Below are 22226 nucleotides of genomic sequence, written 5' to 3'. Positions count from 1 at the left end.
GAACTGTTTTAAACAAACTGAAACTGTTTTAAGATAGAAACATATAAACATAGATTCCTTCAATTTTTCTTTTTTCAGTACAGGAGAGTGAACTGAGGGGCACTCTTATCATTGAGCTACTTCCCCATTACCACCATCTATCTTTATTTTGACCCAGGGACTCACTAAGTTGCTGAAGTAGGCCTTAAACTTGTGATCCTCCTGGGACAGCCTCCTAAGTAACTAGGATAAGTGTGTGCCACAACACCCAGCTGAGTCCTTTAATTGTTGAATACAATTAACAATGACTAACTTATATTATGCACTCAGTTTTGTACTTTTGACAGTTCTGATGTCAATGGAGTAATTTTGAATACTTCTATTTTTTACAATCAAATTTTATTAAGAAAAAAATCCCATTATTTTATTAAAAATGTGGCAATACTCCTTATTAACTTAAAAAAGACTTGAATCTATCAAAGTTTTAATGTCTAGCATCTTAGTTTTTACTCATTTCTGCATTTATGTGATTATGCAAAAATTAATATACTTCCTGGGAACAGTGGTGCATGCCTTTATTCCCAGCAGCTCAGGAAGCTGAGGCAAGATGATAATAAATTCAAAGCCAGCCTCAGCCACTTAGCAAGTCCCTAAGCAATTCAGCAAGACACAGTCTCAAAGTAAAAAATAAAAAGGTCTGAGTATGTGGCTTAAGGTTTAAGTGCCCCTGGCTTCAATTACTGATACTCCTCCTGCACCCCCCCAAAAAAAGTAAAAGTGTTGGGGGAGTACCATTAAAATACAAGAGACATCAGTAGAGTAGCAGAAAGGGATTGTACCTATGTGCAAACAGGGAGAAGACTTATTTTATAGAGTTTTGGGATAACATCATGCAAGTTGCTTATCACTTTTACAGCTGTACTCAATAAATTGTATTATATTTAACTAAGCTAAACCAGTACATTTTTACCTTGGGAATAAATATGTCTCATATGAAATTGAGAATATCTGATATACAAGATAAAGTTATAAACTGGTTTTGTTTATATTTCCCTTATTGAAGGATTATTTTTTCACTTCTCAATTCCTGTGGGGGAAAATGCATAAAAATAATAGGTACTTTCATCATAGCAAGTTATTCCAGTAATAAAATTTCAGTGTAAGTGGAAACAAAATCATTTTATTTTAAACTAAGATTTCATCCTGATGAGTAATCTGAGACCAAATTATTGCTTTTTGGAAAGCAATATGTGTACCCTTATACGATATAAAACATCTAAATAATATATTGTTCCCTGTCCAACATGAAGGATGCCATTTTATTCTTCTTGATCAAAAGAATACCATTAGGTTTAAGCATAAACTTTATTTTCCATGCTGCATGATATGCACTTTGAAATCCGGTACCTATCTCCTACTTATTTCTCCTCATTTATTCCAGATATGTTTTGCTTCTGTAATGTTTTCATTGCCCTTGTATCCATCATCAATACTAATATTACAGTAAACAAAAATTTTATTTAACCTATTTGTCTTGGTTCTGAATTTTCACAACTGTAAAATAAACAATTTAATCATTTATGAATAAAGATATTGTGGGAGATGAAGAACAGTCTGTCTGCATGGATACAAATCTATATTTCTAATACTCACAAGAGTTATGCCTGACATATAGTGAGTAACTGCTAAACACTTTAAACTTAATATAAGATGAGTGCAGTGGCATACACTTCTAATCCCTGCAGCTCCAGAGGCTGAGGCAGAAAGATCTTGAGTTTAAGGCAGCCTCAGTAAAAGTGAGACACTAAGTATTTCTGTCTCTAAATAAAAATATAAGATAGGGGTGGGGATGTGGCTCAGTGTTCGAGTGCCCCTGAGTAGTTCATTAACTGGTTGCATTATTTGCATTGTATTATTTCTAAATATTAGTTTTAATGCAAGTTAGGGAGATTATTTTTAATATAAATTAACATTTCTGTTTCAGTGAGTAGAACATTTTCCTGCTATTTTTACCCTACTCTGAAATTACTAGGGACCTCCACATTGAGAGTAAGGGATGGATTCAGAGCTCTGCTGCCTCTCCTGGGGCATTATGAGGAGCCCATTACAGAAGGAGGAGAAGCTCCATCCCCACCATGTTGATAGGTATGCCCTAGATCTGGCTACTGTTAGACCAAAAACCATCTACTTAAATAGTGAGGAAATGGTAATAAGAAGTAAGAAGAAGTTATTGTACATGATATCCTAAGTGATGAATAATTATTTGCTATATATAGGTACAGGATATTTGTATGTTGATTAGATTTACTATGTAATCTTTTGGTACTGATAATGTTCAATTTAGAAAGTAAAAACAGATACTTCTCAATGGCCTACAATGTTCACCCTCTGATGTCAGTGTCCTGTGATATTTCTTCCCCAGTGCACTAGAGTTAGTTGTCCTAGGTTTTGAGCTGGGGATACTTGTATTCTTGGTACTTTGTTTCATCCTCCCTCTCTTTCTCTATTTTACATTATGGCTTTGTCTCAATGTTTCTGTTTGTCTTCCTGCTCATCAAGTCTACTGCTTTCACTGCTAAAGCTATGAAAATTCTAACATCTCATTGGGAGTTCTCACTTGTGAATTCTTAGGATATGACTTTTCCACAAATATATATTGTCTGTGGCTCCTGCTTTGGTAAGAGTGTACTCATTTTACCCTAGCTTGGCTCCAGTCATTTCTTCTTCTTCTCCAAACTTGTCTTCCAGCTCTTTAATTTCTTAACCGTGGGGCAAATTCCATAGGAAATAGTATTTTAAGATGTGTTTTGAAATTGTGGTATTTATACACAATGCAATGTTACTCAAGTATAAAGAAGAATGAAATTGTGATATTTTCCAGTAAAAGAATGAAATTGGAGACTGTTGTGCAGATGAAATAAGCCAATCCCAAAAGGCAAAGGCCAAGTGTTCTCTCTGATAGGCAGATGCTAATACATAATGAAAGGGGAGGGAAAAATAGAAATACTTTGGATTCCACAAAGGAATGAAGGGAAGTGAGCAGGGATAAGAATGGGAAAGACAATAGAATGACTTGGACATCACATTCCTATGTTCACATATGAATAGACAACCAGTGTAACTCCACATCATGTACAACCACGTGAATGGGAAGTGATGCTATGTGTTTGTGTAATATGTCATAATACATTCTACTGTGATGTATAGTAAAGAAGAACAAATTATTTTAAAAAGGCCTTCTGTGAGCCCTTAAAAGCAATCTCTCCTTGTTATTCTTACAAGATCTCCTTCAATTTTTTTTTTTTATCTTTTAGGATCATTTGCCTGGTTGAGTTGTCTTGTATATGTCTGAGTTTTTTCCTAGATGGTAAATTTTGAGGGATTTCTTAAAACTATGGTATAAATTTATGTATAAGCAAAAATATAAATGTACATATTGCATGAGGGATTGATCCATTTATGGTTCACCATTGAGCTACATCCTCAATGGTGGCAGTGGTAAAAGTACTGGATCACCATAGAGGGAGGGAAAACTGTGGATAGATTTGATATGGAAAAGAACCTGAGATCAGAAAAGCAGCCTGAACTTAGCTGATCCAGAGGCTGCAACCTGAATTGGTGTTTTAAAAAGGGCTCTGTTTCTCTCAACTGCCCATTTTGAACCAATGCAGGAGACATCTTGAAGCAGCCACACTATAGGTGCTGCTGCGGGAGCATGGATATCACAGCAAGCATTGACATATTGCCCCAGCAATCACCTACCATGTGATCCAGGGTGTACCTAGCAGAACATGAGTGAAACAGGCATTGGTACTGGCCTAAAAACAGATACACAGAACAATGGTATAAAACAGAAAAGAGACAAAACCACACAGATACAGTCATCGGATCCTTATTAAAGGTGCCAAAAACATACATTTAAGATATACAACCTTTTTTACAAATGCTGCTGGGACAACTGTTTGTATGTAAAAGAATAAAATGAGACCCTTATCTCTGACCCTGAAATCAACTTAGTCTGGATCAATGACTTCAAACTTTGACCAGAGTCTATGCAACTTCTAGAAGAAAGTGTAGGGTCCAGACTCCAGCTTTTAGGCACAGGCATTGAATTTCTCAATAGAACCCTTAAAGCCCAAGAAATGCTGCTAAGGGTTAATAAGGGAGATGACATCAAATTAAGGGAGCAATTATAAATGTGAAGAGAGAACCCACAGAATGGGATAAAATCTTTACTAACTACTCTTCTGACGCAGGATTAATGTCTAGAATATATGCAAAGTTCAACAAACTTAACAATAGAAAACCAAATTACCCAGTTAATAAATAATGGAATGAATTAAACAGATACTTCTCAAAAGAAGAAATAGAAATTGCCAAGAAATAACTGAAAATATTCAACATAATTAGCAATTAAGGAAATGCAAACCAAAACTACACTCAGATTTCATCTCACACCAATTGGAATGTCCGTAATTAAGAATACAAATGATAATGAATAGGAGATACACTAAGCTGCCACTGCATGGGTGAAATGTGAAGCCTGTGACACTGGGCCAGCCCTGATTCTGGTGGCTGGAGGTAAAGAATATATTTCAGAAAAGCTTCATAGAACACTATCATCAGCTCCAAACTCATAGTAAAGATAGCCATGGAAAAACTTATTGGAACCTCACTAGATCTGACTATAACTGGCATTCTCAAGAATTATTTCTTTCAAAAGTAGCAGGAATGAAAATCAAAGATATATTCCTACCACTTCAAGAAGTTCCTGTAAAAGCCAACAATATCTAGCATATCAGTTTCTTTCATTATCAAGCAAATACTCAAGCCACCAACACAGAAGAAATCACAAAAATGTCTTTTTATCAATGTTTTTCACAGTGACCTGTTAGAGTCATGAAATCAATTCTGTGAGTAACTGTAAGAATGTTTTTAAAAGACAATAAAATATAAAGTCCCAGACTGCTTTGTATAGATTTTTTGCTTAAATAATGCACATCTTTAGGAATATTGAGATCCAATTTAATATATGAGAAAAATATTGATAGAAGGAATATGATAAATAGAGTATATATTGACTAAGGAATGGCTTTCAGTAATTTGGTAATGGGTGTCACTTGGTGTCCATGACAACAAGGTTAATGTGCAGTCTGGCTTTACATTACCATGACTTGCAACTGGATGTGAAATCTGAGATTAATTTGCAGACTTTCAGTACATATTTGTAAAGATGTTATAAATATATAGGCTATATATTTTTTCCTTTTATTTATTTTTGAATTACTAGCAGTTATAACATTTTAATCAAACTTGAATAAATTATTGTTAAAATGGATCATTTCTTTATTAGAAGAAAGAGGAATAATGAAATGAAATGTCAGAAAGTATGTTCTGCAACTGGAAGTGTGAAAATTGAGGCCATTGTAAAAAATATTGACTATGATCTTCCAAATTCAACTTTTTCATTTGAGCCACATTTCAAAAAAAAAAAATAATTACAAGAGGTTATAATGAAGATTACTTAAATATGATTTTATCCTTTGGAGAAGATAATGCTAAGAGAAGATATTCAACCCGCCAAAAACAAATGCCAAATGTTTTTTTTTTCTGATATTAGGAGACTGATTTATAGTGGTGTAGAGAGAGGGAGCATGGGAGGAATAGAGGAACTTTACATAGAGCCGAGAGGTGGGAGGGCAAGGGAGGGGAAAGGGGGTTAGCAAGGGTGGTGAAATGTGATGGACATCATTATCCAAAGTACATGTGTGAAGACATGAATTGGTGTGAACATACTTTATATACAACTAGAGATATGAAAAATTGTGCTGTATTGTTGAGGGCCACGAATCAAGTCAAAATGGCTCCTGGCAGTTTGCCAGGAGGAGTGGGTTTGTGAAGCAACACCAGAGAGCCATTATGATGATAAAGATTCCTTATTGGCTGACTGCTGTATCTAGATGATGTTAATTAAGTTAAGCTGTGTGTAATTAGTTAAGCATGTATACCTCTGCTGTCTGGCAGAGAGGCGGCTCCTGCTACCTTGGGTGCCCACTACTTTGATTTCCCACTCAGTTCCTGCTGAGTTCACTCAAAATAAAGTAGTTCCTGCTTCAAACTTCAAGTTGTTTGTCACCTCTTGCTGGACTATGGCACTGTATATGTGTAATAAGAATTGTAATGCATTATACTGTCATTTATTTTAAAAAATCAATTAAAAACTTTCAAAAAAGAATATATATATATATATATATATATATATATATATATATATATATATATATATATATATATATATAGTTTTATCAAATGCAAAATACTTTTGAAAATGATAGGCCTCAGTGTATTATTTGTAATTATTTTTCTGCAAATGAAAGCTTAAAACTTTTAAATATAAGAGATATTTGGAAACTCAACTTGCTGATCTTTTATTGATAAGCCTCTTGAATATTTTTCAAAGAAAGAAAAAAGACATAAAGTTATCAACACAATTTTTTATTGCCCTACTGCTGCTGAGAAAGACTTAATCTCATTATATTTAGTTACATATAATGTGTCAAAAGAGAAAATGGATCACACAATTGCTGAAAAAAATATTCTTCCAGCATTTTTGGATATGGTATGTATATGTAATATTTGATGATAAGTCATCTGATAAATTAAAAACTATACCCTATTTTTTATGCATTCATTTGTTGTCATACAGGTTGGGTGGTTGCATACTTTCGCTATTCTATAAACTGTTGAGAGCCAAGGCCATTCAGAATGACACCCGGCATTTGCCAGAGGGAATGTTTGAAAGGTGACACCAGCGAACCATTGAGATAATGATTTGAGTTAAGCTATATATAATTGCTGTGATGCTGGATTGAGTGTATTGTATATTTGACCTTTGGGCAATGGGGTGGCTCTTGCTGCCTTGGATGCCCACTACTTTGGAGTTCTCATGGGGATTCCCAGAGAGTTTCCATTGTTTGGGGAAGTGCCAGAGGAGGGATTTCCGGTGTGGGGGGTTTCTGGAAGGGCCGCATGGGTGGCGTTGGCGGAAAAGCATGCAAGCAGTGCTGGTGAGAGTTAAAATAAAGTAGTTGCTGTTTGAACTTACAAGGCTTTGTGGCGGCTCGTGCCCAGCCGGATTGCAGCATTTGGTGGCCCGTAAGTGTGGCATAACATTCTAGCAATGTGTTTTTATATTTGTGTGCTAACAATACATCATCCATATAGTGAAATATTTGTAGTTCAGAATTTTGATTTCTAAGTGGCTGGATTGCTTTTTTTTTAACATAAATTTGACACATAGTTGGACTGTTAGCCATCCCTTGAGGGAGTACTTTCCATTAATATCTCTAATCGGGACCTTCATGATTCAGTGCAGGGATAGTAAATGCAAAACGTGGACTATCCTCAGGATGAATTGGAATTGAAAAAAAAACAATCTTTAATATGTATAGCTAAAACATACCAGGTTTTTGGCAAAGCAGACAATTGGGGAATCCCCAACTGAGCAGGTACCATAATAACCATCTCATTATTAATGGCTCTTAAATCTTGCAATAATCTCCATTTACCAAATTTCTTTTTAATGACAAAAATGGGAGTATTATGGGGAGATACAGAAGGTTGTATATGTCCCTTCACTAATTGTTGTTTGACCAGGTCATAGGCTACTTGTATCTTTCTTTAGTCAGGGGCCACTGAGGAACCCATACTAGTCTTTCTAATTTCCAAGTAATTTTTATTGTCCCAGTGACCCCTTCTGAAAACCCAATCCTTGTCTGTTTATTCCTTGATCTATTTTAATTTGTGCTGCTATATCTTTTTCTTGTTCTCCTAATCATTTTTCTTTCCTAAAACCTTGTCTAGCCCTAATAGTGGGCACATTTGGATTGATGTTATTTGTTAATATCAAACCTAATTGATCTAGGACATCTCGTCCCCATAAATTTATAGGAAGATGATCCAATGCATATGGCTGTATAGTTCCTTCACATCCTTCAGGATTCTTCCAATCTAATACCATTGCACTTCTATGGGGATTAGTTGCCACTCCTAGGCCTCGAAGCATTTGAGTGGCCTGTTGTAATGGCCAATGTTTTGGCCACTCTTGACGACATATGATGTTAAGGTCTGCACCTGTGTCCAGTACCCCATTAAATTCACATCCTTAAGTATTTACTTTTTGGGCAAGAATCTAAATTTAAAGACAGCATAGCCCAATCTACACCTATGGAGTCTAATACCCTGGAATCTCTTTCTACAGTATGACTGGAAAATTTATCATGCAGGCTGGGTATTATTAATAACTGTGCTATTCTATCTCCTGGTGAAATTACTGATATACCTCTTGGAGAACTAGCTATAATTTTTATTGCAACCATTGAAAACAATATTTTCACAGAAAATAAGTGATAGAAGTACTCTTATAATCTAATCCTGAGCGGAAAAAAACCAGGAACAGAGTGATTCTGATTTGAGGATGATTCTGAGGAAAGACACAGCTGGGAAAATGGCTAGAGGCTGTACTGAAAAGCAAGTCAGCAGATAGGAAGTCTGGCTTGTAATTTTCTTTCTCATGATTTTTGAATAGTTTTGATTTCCCATAGGAAAACATATCTTTATGATTTAAAAATACATATTGAAAAATTTTTAAAACCTCAATTTCTGCAGATGGTCCTATGGTCCTGTATCTGTGAGCTATGAGCAGCCTCAGGGAGGCCCAAGGATGGGCTCTGCTTGCTGTGGGTGCACCTTGCCTATCTGCATTTCAGGACCTGGCTGCACAAATTCTCCAGAATTGTGACCATCCACCTGCAGGTTCTGCAGAGCCTCACTGAAGCTGCACAAAAGCATAACACAGTTGGCAGTGAGTTGGGAGGGAGGCCCAGTCCCTGGTCTGTCCACAGGAGCACAAGAAAAGACCCTTCAGGGGCATATCTGAGAGATTTTGGGAACAGCTGGCTAGTGCTTCCTGTTTCCCAAGACCCAAAAGAGCAGGTTAAAAACCTAGAATGCAAGGACACACTGCTCCTGCCAGAAGCTCTGGCCTATGGGAACTACAGCCAATGAAGCAGGTGGGTGGAGAAGCAGGGACCCTGTGGGGTCACATGGTTGCTCTGATCTTCTCAGACACTAGATGTGTTTGCTGCAATGACTTGTGCTGAAATTCTGACAAGACACACCCTAAAGCCAAGTTCCCAGGCCTGGATGCATCTGGGAAAGAAGCTGTTTATACCACTGGAGCTTGTCTGCCCAGATTGGTACTTTCAAGACAGCAGGAGCACAGCCAGAGCTGTCACTGAAGAGGTCAGGTGAGACCTGGAGCCCGGCTCACCCTGGCATGCTTGGCCTGTGCCCATCAGTGGAATCCAGGTCCTGGTACAGTTGGCAGGAGGGTAAGCAGGTGCTCTTGCCATGGGAGGGGCTTTTTGTGCACTCACTCTTACGTTGATGAACCATGTCAAGTGCCAGGCATCTCGTTAGTGCTGGAGAAACAGAAAAAACACATTCAGGAAGGCCATGGTGCCCCAGGGCCACAGAAAGTCAGGCAGGTTTTTAAGCTGCACTTTGAGAACCACTTTGGTGGCAGGGAGCCATGAGAACAGACAGAGGCAGATAGGGCAAGCAGAGGGGCAGGCCTTCATGGTTGGGGAGGGTCCCAACCTGTGCTGGGCCATGAGGATCAAGAGGGACTCACCGTGTGCAGGATTATGAGACAGTGGGCACAGTGGCAGTACCTCATATGCTGAGGTAGCAAAGTGAGACCCCAAGTCCTGCCTGCATGGAGAGCTGTGGGAGTGCTGAGGACAGGGCTGGTGGATAACTTTTCCTGTCAGTTCATCCTTCAGTGTTGCCTCACACCTGCCTTCTCATCCCCTCCTCCTGCCTCAGAGTCCTTTTTTGGAGCTGAGTGTATAACACCCTCTCTTGAAAGAACCCAGTGGAATCAGGTTTTCTCCATTGCACTCTTTGTGTAGCACATGCTTCTGGGGACCGAGAGCCAGATTCCTGAGCTGTGTCAGCTGGTGACACAAGTACATCTTTCACTAGACAATGTGAGCACTGGGCACTTCTCTTGGTGGAATGCAGAGTTTGGGAGTCCACTATGCCCTCACCTGCAGGTTAGTGCTGGGCCCTCATCCAGTCCCATGGGGGAATGTGGCTCATCAGCTGGCCATTGCATAGATAAGCTCAGTTCAAGAATTTGCCCTCCCTGATAGCTGAGTCAGGGCATATTACTTAGGGACAGGAATGACTGTACAGAAAGGGATTTCTTCAGGAACTTGCTTGCAGATGCTTTGCAAGAGCTGAAGGATTAGGCTCCACCCACCTACAGGATGACCTAGAGCAAGCCAGTAGCCTAGCCCTTGGGGCCAAAGTCACCATCATACTCGGCAGGATGACAGTGGTGCAAGAGAGTGCCACTGGAGCTGGGACATCAAAATATATGCTATCCATGGGACCATGGAAACAGGAAACCACTGAGCCTCTGCTCCCAACACCAGATAAAGCCAATGATAGCATAACCTGTGCCCCTCAGAGAAAGCCACCATCTCTGTAGCCAGGCTATCCAGTAACAATGGTCACTCAGCACAACAAGGTTCCCACCTCTTTTACCCCGTGGCCTGGGCTAGGGTAATTGTTTCATGATCTCATCCCATTGCCCTCCAAAGTGTCCACTGTCCAAGTGTCTGAGAAAGGCAATTATAGACAGGTATGTAGCCTTTGAAATGCAGGCAGGTACACAGAAAGAGATGGGCATAAAAACTTGACCAAAATGTCAGAGGCCTTGTGCAGGACAGCCTGTGTAGGCCAGGGCTTGCTCACAGCTCCAAGGAGCCAGGTGCCCATATTGCTTCCCATTTGACCCTCTGTCCTCCTTTACATCCAACTTCCAGCTGCTGGTCTTTGAAGCCTGTTCTTGCTGTCATATACTGGAGAGAAAAAGAAGGGAGTGGCAATGCCAGGGATGGAACCAAGGGCTTGATGTATGCTAGGTTGGCTTCCTGCCACTGAAGCTTACCTCAGCTCCTGCACACAGTGCCTTTTAAACACAGCCCAGTGAGCACACTTTTGCATGCATGCACATACACACACACACAGACACACAGACACACAGACACACACACACACACACACACACACCAGCTCATATTTCATGGCTCTAAACTAAGTACCTTGGCCTCATCTAGTTGAAAGGCAGCGAGAAACTGTTTGCAGAGTGTGCTTATGTACCATTAATCATAGACGGTTTTATTTTTCCCTTGAGAAAAAGGAAAAACAAGTTTTATTACTCTGCTGGCAAAGGAGAAACACAAGGGACTCCTGTCCCAGAGGCATCCTTGACTACCTTCCCACATGGCCTGGACACAGTTCTCTCCAAGTTTTACTGTCCCATGCAGCACTTTCAGACCTCTGGGGATGTACTGGCCACTTATCCAGGTCCAGTGTGGTCTCCGGTGGTCAGGTAGCCTGCTAGCTGACAGATGGGTCTTCTGATCCTGAGAGCCAGCATGTGGATGTTTATAGATGGTGGGAGACTTTTTTCCCCAATGAAATGACTTCAAAAACTTCATGGGTTTCTGGATCACTTTCTTCTAGTCAGATCCCTGTGCAAATAATCTCAACCACAGATGGTACCCAGTTAGTTTACAAACTTAAAGTCTGTGCTGTACACTGGCCTCTGCTCTGTGTGTCTCCTCCAGCTATAGAGAAGCTCCAGGGCCATTCATTGGCTACCTGATGCCTGGGAAGGGTGCTGTCGTGCATTGATCTTTGCTACAAGTTTCTCTTCTCTGGCTGGAAGCTGAGGGATGCCTGAGAACTCCAGTCAAACCTCCTGCAGATGGCCACTTCAGAGCTGCCCCCTACAGTTAGCCTATACACCCTGGGTATTGGTAAAAGCTGACAATAGCCAGCATGTGATCGGTATTCAAGTCTTCTTGTCAGCTCTGACAGGAGGGTTAGACATTGTACACAGAGGTAGCTGTTAGGCAGTAGGCCAGCTGCAGAGAAAGATGCTAGGGAGACCAATTCTTGTGACTCATGCATATTTTCTACAGGTAACTGGGAACTGGCTTTCCCTTCTGTCCTATCCCTAATGTTCCTAACTATCACCCCACCACTGGGCCCCTGCTGCTTTTTTTAAAAAAATGTGCTAAAATACCCATTACACCAAATGCACCGTGTAACCACTTTTAAATGTATTGTCAGTGGTTTCAAGCATAGAGGTGTTACACAGCCACCAGATCCTGCTCCAGAGTGTCCTCACCTTCCCCACCCAACAAGGACTCCCCTGCCCCACCCCAGCCCCTGGAGATTCCTGCTCTACTTTCTGTCACTCTGACTGCCTCAGATACCTCACATAAATAGAATAGCTCAGCATTTGTCTGGCTTGTGTCACCTAGCATGATGTTTTCAAGGTTCATCTATATGGTGAAATGTATCAGCATTCAACTTTCTTATAGCTAGATAATGAATGCTACTATATGGGTGGATACTGAGACTGTCCACTCATATGTTAATAGACACTCAGGCTGCTTCCACCTTCTGCATCTTCTGGCTGTTATGATTGCTGTGAACTTTGGTGTTCATCAACATTTGAGATCTGCTTTAATTCTTTTGGATATATACCTAGAAGATGACTCACTGTATCAATTTATTAAATTTTTCTCTCTCTCTTTTTGGGGGGTAGGTGCTGGAGATTGAATGCAGGGGTGCTCCACCACTGAGCTACATTTCAGCCCCTTTTAAAATTTTGAGTCAGGATTTGGCTAAGTTGCTGAGACTGGCCTTGAACACATGATTCTCCTGCCTCAGCCTTCTTTGTTGCTGGGTATGTGCCACCTTGCCTGGTTCAGAATTTTGTTTTGTTTTGTTGGGTTTTTTTAAATAATGAACATTTCAATTTTTTAGAATACTTTTATTTATTTCTTAATTTTAATGTGGTGTTGAGGATAGAACCCAGTGCTTCACACATGCTAGGCAAGTGATCTACCACTGAGCTTCTAACCTGGTCCTCAGAGTATGCATTGCCATAATAGTTAGTTTTGTTGAGCACCTTTTCTTGTGCTTTTTGGGTATTTATGTATCTTTGAAGAAATGGCTAAGTCTTTTGCCCATTGCTGAGTTTGTTTGTTAATTAACAAATCAAATTTATCAGGATAATTAACACACATCATTTCCAAATATGATAAATTCTGGGAATTCAAGGATAGCTCAAAAATATCTATAAATATCATCAGTTATATAAGCTAAACAATAAGTGATAATTCCAATAGGTATAGAGAACATTTGACAAAATGTATAATTTAGAAAAAATATAACCTCAGCAAAGTAGAAATAGGGATCAGTCTTTACTTGTATAATGCCCAGTGGACTACTTCCTATAGGAACATCTGTACTAACATTGATACCACAGGTTACCAGTGACAAGTTCTGCTTCCTCAAATGTTGAAGTTTGAACATTAGAGAAACATGCAGAGGCAAGTGTACAAAGCAGGGTTTATTTAAAAAGGGATAACATAGACTTCTCCCAGGAGGGACAAAGGGGGCCATAGCCAGTATCCTGGTATCCCAAGAAGTGAGGGTGTTCTGCCTTTTTATATGTCCTAGGCTTTCTTTGTTCTCCAGATCTCTTCTCCCTTATCTCTCTCCTTCCTGTGTAAGTGACAAGGCTCAGGAGATGGATGGCCAAAAGGTGAGATGCAGATGGGCTGGAGGAGCCAAAGCAGAGTGATTTAGGCAGGAAGAGGGCTTATTAAATCTCCCTATATATCCCTGGGACGGGTTACCTTAGAAACAGGTTGGAACAGGGCGGGTTATGTTGATAAGGGTGGAGGAAGTGTTCTGAAGGAATTAACATTTCAATCCTTCCATTCTCTGGATTGACCCTTGCCTATCTGAGTGTCTAATTCTGGCTTCAATATTATACCTGACCACAAACTCTCAGAAACAGCCATTAAATCATTAAATTCACTGTCCTGCATTGCTGGAGATGTGCATTTCTAAATGAAAGTCCTGGAGACACTTTGATTTATTTTGTGGTGCTCAGGTGGAACTCAGAGCTTTATTCATACCAGCATTCCCCAGCCCAAATTCCTGTTTTTACTGAAGCAAACATATGCTAGAGTATTAGTACAGCACTGAAAATCACTTTCAGAATTGTGAAAACCCAAATACACATTAAGTACCCCTTATTGGAAACAGGTATCTGAATTTTCATGGGTGCTGCCATACAGTGGTTAATGCCAGTGATCTGCAGGATGTTTACACAGGCACAGAAAACCTCAGAGAAGCTTAGGAATGTGATTACCTGGGAGCCAAGGGGGAACTTGACCAGAAAGGGCAGCCTGTGTTGCAACAGATGGATTTATATGTGCTGTTGCTTTAAAATATGATCTAACCATGGGTGGAAGTACACACCTACAGTCCCAGCTCCTCAGGAGACTGAGGCAGGAAGATGGCTTGAGTCCAGGAGTGTGAGAGCTTAGACAACACAGCAGTAAATAAGTAAATAAATAAAATAAGACCTAAAGCCAATATTAATAAAATGCAGAGCTCTCTCAGAGCTTAATGGTATATAGGTTTCTTTGTTTCCTTTTCTCCTTTTTGATACTGGGGTCCAAACTCAGGACCTGGCATATTGCCAGGCAAGTACTCTACTACTAAGCCACATCTGCAGCTCACCTTTCATAGAATTTCATTAACAGGTGAGAAGTGTTTGAAAGGGAAAAAATGAAAAGATAAAAGATTAAGGGAATTCTGTGACTGCTAATGACCAACTCATGGTCTTTACCTCCAAGTATGGTTGTCAGCTTTGGGTGCTCACCTCAGTGACAGGCAGCACACACTCAGACCTGCCCAAGCTGCAAATCTCAGTCTCTTCTTGGATTCCTCCCTTCCTCTCACATCTTGTCTGATGTCATCTTCATAGTTTCAGCTTTTTAAATCTTGCTGGAATCTGCCCTCTTGTCTGCCTCCCCTTACCCTCTTCCCTGTCTGTTCTGCCATCTCTGCCTCTGTAGGTTACTAAGGCAAATGGCCATGGGCTCCCCACCCCAAATCTTACTCCTTGATACACAAGGCTAGGAGTAATTTCCTTTAAAAAAAGTGGAATCATGTCACCATAAGTCCTCTTAACTGGACTTCAGTGTCCTTCCTATAACCTCAAGGTAAATCAAGTAAACACTTATTGACAGTGGCTTGCAGCCCTTTGTGATGTGTCCCCTGTTTGATATGACCCTGTAGGCTGGGCTCCCACCACTACTATCTTTCCCACACCCTATTCCCTACACCCACAGTCCTCTCAGGTTGGCTTAATTAGAATTTCTCCACACAAGCTCCAAAAACCAGAGAGCAAGAAAGGAAAGCCCCCTCTCATTTCTGAGGCCTATGACATAAGATGAGCCTATTACAGATGTCACTGTGCCCCCTGGGGAAAATGAACAGACCAAGCTACAAAGTAGCTCAGGCCAGGGAGACAAATGAAAAGAGAGTGAAGAGCCCCACACTCATGTGCTGTAGGCAGAGGTTTACCTATCTGCTCTAGAGCAGAGGTTGACCTATATGCTCTACCAGGTTATAACCAGCCACCCTCTTCCACTGTAGGGTAGGGTCTTTGGGGTTTGAAACAGTCTGTTTGCCAGAGAAGCCTAAGAAAAGGAGCTGAACTTTAAAAGCTTTCTGGGTTGTTCCCAGTCATTCCAGAATGCCCGGTCCATCTGAGCCCTCTGTCCTCCACACCCACACCTCCTAACATCAAGGGAAAAGTCTTCAGAGTCAGTTCATCTTCTGTCCTTGCAGCTGCACACCAGGGTGCACTCCCCTCCTCCCTCTGTGTCTCTACGCTATCTTGTCCCTGCAAACCCCTATTCTCTCAGACTTCCTAGCTCTGAAGGCATGCCCAACTTATTAGATTATTAGAGGTCTTTTCATAAAGTCAGTGTGGTAACCTCATTGTCACAGCCTCCAGGAGACCCAGCGTTTCTCATCTCTCCCAGTGTCCACATGATGCTGCCTTCATGCTAGTGCCTTCCAGTGCCTTGTCTTTGAGCCTCCAGCAGCCATTGCAAGTGGTAAAGTCAGCATTGACTTACAAGAAGGCCAGGAGGGAAGGGGCAAGCAGGGGTGAGGCTAACCACCACCTTTAGAACAGCTCCTGGGAAATGGAGTTGGGGATCCTCAAACATACCAGGTCCCAGGTGGGCACCTTTGAACTGAGAACTCACCTTTGAACTCAATCCCCACCACCATTTTTGGGGAAGGTTATCTTGTCACTTTTTTCAAATCTTTTACCTTGCATGTCCTACCCATGGGTGAGGCAGAGAAGGAGGCCATGGGTGGGGTAGAGATGGGAGGTTTGTTTTTGGAAGTGAGCAACAGGGCAGAGAAAATGGAGGCAGGAAGCAGGTGGCCTCGGGTGCCTGCTGACCTGCATGCCTGGTGGCAGTTGGTGTATGAAGAGAGATGAATGGTTAGCCTCATGGCCTTCCAAGAGTTGTCCTTCCTGGTGGATTTGGTGCAATGGCTATAGAAGCCAGGCCTCATGCCCCAGGCAGATGCCTCATTTCAGGGCAGTAAAGTGGCCCCTCTGCTTCAGCCTGGTCACAGGGGGAGGCTCCTGTGAGCCACCAATACCCAGAGCCAGAAAAGAAGAGAATTTTCTAAAAACCTGGACCCCTGGGCAGTTCCTTTTAGTGCTGCCTCAAGGACAGCCCATACTGAGGAGTGAGAATCAGCTTAGCTGACTGTGACTCCCCTGTGGCTCTGTAGGTCCTCCTTGTGTGTGGAAATTTGATGCTCTACCATCAAGGTACTCTTGCTCCCAAAAGAGGTCAGGGTGGGTGCTGGGAAGGACCAGAGAGGGCACTTCCAACCCCATGGCAAGAGCATCTTCTGCCAGCAGAACTTTGATGGCTCCATTCTGGACTCATTTTCACCATCAGGCCATGAGACACAGGACAGATCCCCCACCCAGAGAAGAGCCCCCTTTTTACCCCACCTTCACTGCCTACCCTCCTCTTCTCCACAGCACCCTACACTGGCCCATCTCCAGGACCATGATCTAGTGCCAACCTGGCCACTGAGAAAAGTCACAGGGTCTGAACTCAGAGAGCCCTACCCTCACTACCATCCATGAAGTGGACAGAATGGCCTCTTTGCATAATCAGGACTGTGGATAAATAGACCTTGGTCCAGGAGGGTGCTGAGGTTGTTGATCATCCTGGCCACTGCCCTTGGACCCCATGGCCCCAAAGCCAAAGGATAAACTCATGTTGACCTGGATGCTAGTCTTGAGAGCAGCAGGCTGCTTTTGGGCATGGAAACCCAGGGCATGGGAACATATACATAGGCCTGAGGGCAGCAGTAAAGGGGAGAGGAAAAAGAAAATTGCCATAAGATGAAAGGAAGAAGAGGGTGAAGTGTTGTGAGGATGCTAATTAGGCTACTAGGCCTGTAAAGGAAGAAGGCTTCCTCTGTACCAACCTCACCAATGAAGTCAGGGCACAGAGGGTCTTGGAGTCTGGGCCCTGAGTGCTCTGCAGGTCTGCAGATGGTGAGATTCTGTTAATCTCTCATACTGTGCCCATTTGCAGGCTGCATGGCTTACTGCTGGCCAACCCCACTTCACCAGTTCACCCTCCTCTGCCAACTGCCAAGCTTTGGAGTGGCCTTCTACCTTGGTGTCTTCACAGAGCTGACCTGTGCTGGAGTGGCCAAGAAACTCCTGCATGTAGATGGGCTGGAGAACAGCACCCTGCACAATGAAAAGGTAAGGAGGGCTGGACAGCCTGAGCCCAGCCAGAAGGTGCCTGGAATGGCCCTGGGGATGGGAAGGATTGGTCAGCTACCTTCTGCATACCTCTCTGTGCCTAAATCCTGGCCTGGAGTAAAGCACACCTGGTGTTCTCTTGGTGCCTCCATCCATGAGGCCCTGGGTAGTACATCCTAGCCTGTAGCTTACAACCCCTTGGGCTCCTGGACTTCTCCCTTTGCTATGATTAGTCTTCCATCTCCACCTCTGTGCTGTTACCACACTCACATAGGTTACTGTAGATTTTGTTCTCCAGTCACCCCGAGGCCATCCCAGCTGCCTGTCCCCCTTGGGTGCTCACCTAGCTCAGCCTCCAGCCCCTGCTCATGGTGCTGCCTATGCTTTGGACTGCTGCTCCTGACTGTGACTACATCCACTCTTTCTCACTCCTTCATCTCCCTCCTCTGGCCCTGCAAACTGAACTGGGAAGGTGACATTAACACTTTGGCTCTTCCATTGGACAGCAAATTCCAAGAGCTGAGACCCAATCTGTCCTTTCCTCTAGCTCAGGAGCTTGTGAGGAGCACTCACTCCATCAACATCAGTGGAGTGTGCAGAGGTCCAGACTCTACCCAGGCCAATGTGATACACTCTGGGCTCACCTTTTCCCTGCCAAAGGAAAGTATGGAGGTGACCCACACATGCCCAATCTCCTGGTAGGAGAGGAAGCAGAAGGAAGGTAAAAGCTCAGTCCTGGCCATAGCCTGCTGCCAGGGTGGCCCCTTGTGCCCCAGACCACTCCTCTACTTACCAGTGCTATGTTCCAAAATGAGCTTCTGCCCATCTCAAATCCTGTTTTAAGGTCAGGCCTTAGATACACTCAAGGCTGTCTCAGCAGATGGCTTTCCTTGGGTACAGTATCCATGCAAGATAGAGCCCTTCCCTTTCCTGGCTTGTAACTAGGTTTTTAAGAGAAAGAGGCTCACATCAGCACTTCACCAAGGAAAGAAGTTCTTTTAAAATTTTCTACCCATTTTCTAGATTCAGCTTCTGTGGACTGAAGGAGATGCTTTCCTTCTCTCAGGAGGCTCTGGCACTATCTTGGGAATGGTGACTGGCTTGGACCTTCACCCTACTCTGCGAGGTCAGAGGCAGTGCATGCAGTCGCACACATGCACTTCAGACCCTCTGCTGTCAGCACTTGCCCACCGTGCCTGGGTACAGGCACTGGGAAGGAGCCTAAGGGACAGGAGTCCAAGAGTTTCCTGCTTACACTCAGGACCTCATCAGAGCCTTTAGCCCCTGTGGCTTGCCTGGACCCAAGGGCATGTGTCCCATATTTCTCTGACCTACCTTTCATGCTATAGGCTGTGAAGAGACACAGCCTTAGCACCAAGCTTCTTTACATCTCTGTGGGCCACAAGATGAGCCTGGAGACATCTGTGCACTTAACCTGATGCTGCTGCAGGTGCCAGATTCCAGAACCCTTGTACCAGGTGGGGTCCAGCACTTTCTCCTAAACTTCTCACCATTTTTCAGCTCAGTTGGAGTCACAGAGCAGTAGTTTGAGGACAAGAAGGCCCTGGGCTGAGGACAATCCCATGAGCCCCTTGCTGGGGAACCTGGTATGTACATAATGGTCCCTAGAGACAGGAGGGTAGACAGGAGGATGCAGAGTTCTCAGGAATTCTATACTGAGAATTCCCGGCCTGTACTTCAGAAGCCACTGTGCCCGACACTCAGCTTCTCCTGTACTTCAACCTCCTTCACCCAGGTACCAAGTTTTCTGGAGGATCATTTGATGTTATCTCTGATGGCAGGGTGCTCCACTAGTCCCCAATCAGGAGCTCAGAAGGAGCATTTCTTAGCTGAGGACACATGCAGGAACACTGGGGGAGAGCACTGAGGAAGACTTATGGCATCAGGAACTCTAGGGTGTGGCTATACCAGGTACTCAACACCTAAACTGGTGCTCAGAGGTCAGGGGATCAGCACTCTAATGAGCCAGTTGGCTCAGCTGAGAGGAACTAAGCCTACAGCTGAGCACATGATGCCCACAGCTCACTTTCACATTCAGTTATGATGAGGGGATGCCAGTCACATGCCAGTAAGTGTTCCACAGAAGCCATAAGGTGAAAATCTAAGGGAAGCCATGATAAAGAAGATATCTGGCTCAGGAACAGCATTTGCAAAGGCCCTGGCTCAGGTAGGAGTTTGATTAGGCAGCTCAGCCAGATGACGGTGGGTGGGGGAGTGTATAAAGCAAACAGGAGCCAGTTTGTATCTTAAGCTTTCATACTGCAGACCTCACTGCAGGGATTCAGAAGCCAGTGTTCAGGGCTTTCAGATCTGTCTTTTGGGGCAGCAGCTCCCAGTGTACTACCAGGCCCTTGGGCCTTTGGCAGGAGTTGGGGATATGGTCTGTACCTTCCTTTCTCAGCACAGCCTTGGAGACTACTGCGAGGTGGGGCAGAGGGACCAGAAGCCTCCCCTCTCTTTCTGCTAATTCTGATCTCCCAACTTCTGGGCCTGTTGCCTGTACTGAGTGGATGGAGGCAACCACCAAGCACATTCTTTTGAAAGTGGGCTTCAGCCCTGCCTGGGCCTGATTGCAGGTGTGCAGAATGACCTCTAGGTGGCAACAGCAGCCTGCATACCACCATGGCTGTGTTCCTGGGGCAGCTTTGCAAAGAGGTGGTGGATGAGTGGGCTTGTGGATGTCCACCAGCAAAAGCCTCACTCTCTCCCATCCAGGATGTTGCTGAAGTCTTAGGCTGGGCTGTCTAACCTGAGTACATCCCCATCCCCAAGAGGCCTTTTCTCTTACATTCTTTTGCATTGGCCTAATGAGAAAAAAATCCAGGAGATTCGCTCAGAGGCCCTCAACCCCAGAACTCTGGATTTTGCTATCCCAGACCTGCTGGGCAGGTCTCTGTCCTCTTCTCAGCTTACCAATGAATGACCCCTGTTCTTGCAGCTGAGGTGTCAGCCACATGAAAAGTACTTTGTCCACCTAGAAATAGACAGGGTCATGTGCCTTGAGCTGAAGAAGAGCCCACTAAGTCCTAAACTCACAAATCAGAGAAAAGCCCCTTGCATCCAGAAGCCCGTGTCCCTGTATCTACTGGGATGGGTATGGGTCCTGCAGGCCTCGCATTTTCTTTCTCGGCCTATTGGCCTCTCAGCCCTCCTAGATAATGTGAGAGATGGTCTTGGAGTTGAGTCTCCCTCCTACTGCTTGGTGGACACCTGGTCATAGATACTGCTACATTGCCAGTGCCAGGTGCAAGTATTCCTGTCATGCTGGGCTGCTGCCTCTCAGACATTCACTGCCCATCTCACCTTCTTCCACAGTGAAGCAGAAGCCATTTGAAGATTAGCTGCTGCTGTCTATGAGTCATGTGGCCCCAAAGCTAAGCTAAACCCATCTGAGCTAGGATCATGGGGGCTTCTTGAGGCCAAGGTCCCACTTGGGACTGTGCCCTGTTCCATATCTCTTCTCACCAGGGTCTTTCCCAGTCTCCACTTGTGACACATAAGCCCTCTTTCACTCTGATATCCTTGCTGAACATTCTATAAATGGCAGGAGTCACAGTTGGAATGATAGACTAGCTCTACTGGGAGTCCTCAAAAGAGAGTTGAGTGAAGTCTTCAGACTTCACTCATGTGGGGAGCTGCTCATATAGGGAGGACCCTAGGACCCTATTCATCTGTTTCAGAGCCTCAACACTGAGGTTCTTGGCATCCCTGTCACCCACACACCAGTGGCTGTTATTCCTAATATATGGAAAGCTGGGCCTGAGGTGTGAGGGTATTGCAGACTGTTGGTCAGGAAAGGTGTGTCCAGAGTCTGGCTCAGAATCGCCATCACATCTTACCAAGCTCTATCTCCTTCAGAGTGTCATCTGCTCTTGAGAACACATTTGAAGGACTCTGGGTCACTTCATGCCATCTGCACAAGTGCAGAAGAGGTGAGCACTAGGGGAGGCTCAGGCTGCTCACAGGTTACTGCTTTTAGTGGCCAGCCTCTTTCTGCTGCAGTGTTGTGGCTATGAACTGGCCAGGAACACAGGAGAGGTCTCTAAAGGGGGAGGAGAGTGAGACAGACTCCTGGCTTTTTGGGAACTCTCTGGAAATAACTGACCCAAAACTTGTCTCCTTGCAGGGTTATCCCAGCTTCTCATAGTCCACTTTACATTCAAGGGATCCTGCCTTGGGTTTCACAGAAATGACATGGCCTCTGGTAGCTCTTCACAACTAGCTATATCACATGCAGCCTGGCCCTCTTTTTCTCATCTGTGAGGCAGTACAGTAATTCTGGTCCCAGGTGTCACAACACAGTCCTGTTGTGAGGACTATAGATGGGCTAGCAAAGTCCGATGGCAGCCTCACCACGAGGCAGGTACTGGATTGTATAGTTGAAGAAATTTAGGCCCAATATGTAAGTAAGCAGTAGCACAGGCTGCAGTAACAGCCTGGCTTCCAGGCCCTATTT

The 22226-nt window shown here is 43.5% G+C and overlaps 1 pseudogene; it reads left to right on the top strand.

The window, feature by feature from the left end:
- The first annotated feature begins 16377 nt into the window (after positions 1 to 16377).
- Positions 16378 to 21706, top strand: LOC144368170 (endonuclease V-like; annotated as a pseudogene).
- The last annotated feature ends 520 nt before the right edge of the window (positions 21707 to 22226 follow it).

The sequence above is a fragment of the Ictidomys tridecemlineatus genome, chromosome 2, assembly GCF_052094955.1.
Source record: "Ictidomys tridecemlineatus isolate mIctTri1 chromosome 2, mIctTri1.hap1, whole genome shotgun sequence".
NCBI classification, from domain to species: Eukaryota; Metazoa; Chordata; class Mammalia; order Rodentia; family Sciuridae; genus Ictidomys; species Ictidomys tridecemlineatus.
Note: the sequence above shows the minus strand (reverse complement) of the source record. Positions and strands in the feature narration are given on the sequence as shown.